Raw genomic sequence first — 3,067 nt, 5'->3', positions numbered from 1 at the left:
TTTATTTTTCTTGCAATTTTATTTTATTTTATTATTTATTAATTTACTTTTTCTCTCTCTTGGCAGGTTTTTATAGTTTATGACTAGAAGAAACCCGTCGGGACCATTACTTTTTGACGAAGAAATCAATCGTACAATTCGAAAAAATCAAAGAGAAATAAGGCGCAGCTTAAGATACGCAGATAACGAGCAAAAAGTCAATACTCAACCTCCTACCGACGAGATGGCTGAAAACCAAGGCAATCAGCTACCTCCTGTAATTGCAGCTAATCAAAATCCTGCTCCACGTACTATGTCTGATTATGCTAAACCTTCTTTAACAGGAACTGAATCTAGCATAGTTAGACCTGCTGTAGCTGCAAATACTTTTGAACTAAAACCTAACACTATTCAGATGATACAGCAATTCATTCAGTTTGATGGTTTGCAGGATGAAGATCCCAACACTCACTTAGCGAACAATCTGGAATTTTGTGATACATTTAAAATCAATGGCATTTCTAATGATACCATACGTCTTCGATTGTTTCCCTTTTCACTGAGAAACAAAACAATAGTGGTTGAACTCATTACGACAAGGGTCTATCACTACTTGGGAACAAATGACTGAGAAATTTTTACTAAAATATTTTTCGCCGGCTAAAACGGTTAAATTACATAATGATATCTCTTCTTTTGTGCATATGGATTTAGAAACACTTTACGATGCATGGGAGAGATACAAGGACTTACTGAGAAGGTTCTTTCACCATGGGTTACCACTTTGGCTTCAAGTACAATCCCTTGACTCGGCAAATGGTTGACGCAGCTGCTGGCGGAACCATCAACAATAAAACACCAGAAGATACCTATAAATTTATAGAAGAGATGTCACTGAATAACTATCAGTGGAAAGTTATGAGGACAAAGCCAATGAAAACAGCCGGCGTTTATAACATCGATTTGGTCACCATGCTCTCTAATCAGGTAAAACTTCTCAATAAAAAGATTGACGGTTTACTCGGTTCTACGCAGGTACATCTAGTAATGAGGTGTGACTCAAGTGGAGGAGGTGTGCATACAGAATATCAATCCTTCAATCCCACAACCAAAGAGGAACAAATCAACTATATGGGTAACAATAACTTCAGATCTCAAAATAACCCATACACTAATACTTATAATGCAGGTTGGAGGAACCACCCAAATTTCTCCTGGGGTGGTCAAGGAAATCAAAAGCCACAAAATCCTCAGGGTTTTCAACAGCCACCTTATCAACAAGAGAAGAAACCAAACCTTGAAGAGATGCTTTCTAAATTCATCTCGGTGTCAGAAACCCGTTTCCAAAATACCGAGACAGCACTTAAGAATCAATAAGCATCTATCCAAGGACTCGAAACTCTGATAGGCCAGCTATCCAAACTAATCTTCGAATGACCACAAGGTAGCTTACCAAGTAATACTGAACCTAATCCGAGGGAACACCTCAATGCAATTAGTACTCAAGATAAGGAAGGATTCATTGCACCTGAGCTAGAATTACAGCAAGACAACGAGATGAACAAAGGTCAAGAAGAGGTAAACGACAATGATCCTAAATAGGTAAGTACGAATTATGAACCTCGTGTGCCATATCCTAAAGCGATGACGAAAGACAGAACAGAAGAACAATTCGGTAAGTTTGTCAAACTCTTAAAGAAATTACGTATCAACTTACCCTTTATTGAAGTTCTTTCGTAGATGCCCAACTCAGCAAAATTCTTAAAGGAACTTCTGACCAATAAAATAAAATTAGACGCCACATCGCATGTGGAACTCAATGCAGTCTGCTCAGCTATTCTAAAGAATAATCTACTTAACAAATTGAAACATCCAGGGAGTTTTACAATTTCTTGCTTAACTGGTAGTTTGTCTGTGAATAATGCTATAGCTGATCTAGGGGCAAGTATAATGTTATGCTGTATAAAATGTTTAAACGACTAGGTCTCGGTAAACCCAAACAAACTAGGATGAGCATACAATTGGCTGACAAAACAGTTAGATTTCCTAAAGGTATTATTGAAGATGTTCTCGTTAAAATTGATAAATTTATTTCCCCAGTAGACTTTGTCGTCTTAGATATGGATGAGGATAACGAGGTACCTTTAATTTTAGGATGACCCTTTTTAGCAACTGCCAGAACCATTATTAATGTAGGCACCGGAGAGCTAACACTTCATGCAGGTGACGACGCAGTAACACTCCAAGCACGCGACTCAGTCAAAACCTCTAAAACTCAAGATAATGCTATAAAACCTGTCAATGATAAAACTAATATTCAATGTCCTTGCAGGAACCTCTTCGAACCAAGACAACAGAGACAGTACACTATTATCATATGGAGAACAAAGACACCCATGAGGAATGAAGGCTTCAAATAGAGGAGCTAGATGAATGGCGAGCACATAAACCGAGAACGGAAGACAAACCAAAATTACGCCAGACTGAGTTTGATACCTCCCCAAATTTACTTAAAGTTGGAGATAAAGTCTTCCTAGATGCCACGGACCCTCACATTGTTAATACCAACCCGAATGGAGAAACCCCTCTTACGGTTCTTAGTATTTTCCCATTCGGTACGGTTGAGGTAAGTCACCCCAAGTTCAGCACTTTTAAGGTAAACAATACCTGTCTAAAACCTTATTTTGTCAATGATAATAACAGGAACGAGAAGTACGAACTCCTTGAACCACCCTGACCATCCACTAGAGAGGTAAGTCTAGCTTAGACTATAAATAATCTCTTCTCAGGAGGCAACTCGAGCACTAACATATTTTTATTTCTTCTTTCTAACACTTTAAATAATTAAATTTATCTTTAAATTGCAAAGTTTTTCAGAACACACGGCCAGGCACACGGGCGTGCCTAAAGCCGTGGCAAAACAGGGGAAGAGACACGGTCGTGCGATACGGTCGTGTGAAAGCAGGACATGATTTCCCCAAAACATGGGATGCGATAAATCACCACGACCGTGCGACATGGCCGTGGATGAACTCGATAGGCAAACATGGGCGTCGAAATGGAAAAACACGGGCGTGCTAGGGGCAAA

At 39.1% G+C, this 3,067-nt stretch overlaps 1 non-coding gene across 1 annotated transcript; it reads right to left on the bottom strand.

Annotated features, from left to right (window-relative positions):
- Positions 1-651: 651 nt before the first annotated feature.
- On the bottom strand, positions 652-757 carry LOC121226867 (small nucleolar RNA R71). The gene has a single exon (XR_005924552.1). It is a non-coding gene; the product is annotated as a small nucleolar RNA R71 (small nucleolar RNA).
- Positions 758-3,067: the final 2,310 nt, after the last annotated feature.

This window comes from Gossypium hirsutum, unplaced genomic scaffold, assembly GCF_007990345.1.
Source record: "Gossypium hirsutum isolate 1008001.06 unplaced genomic scaffold, Gossypium_hirsutum_v2.1 scaffold_551, whole genome shotgun sequence".
Lineage (NCBI taxonomy): Eukaryota > Viridiplantae > Streptophyta > Magnoliopsida > Malvales > Malvaceae > Gossypium > Gossypium hirsutum.
Note: the sequence above shows the minus strand (reverse complement) of the source record. Positions and strands in the feature narration are given on the sequence as shown.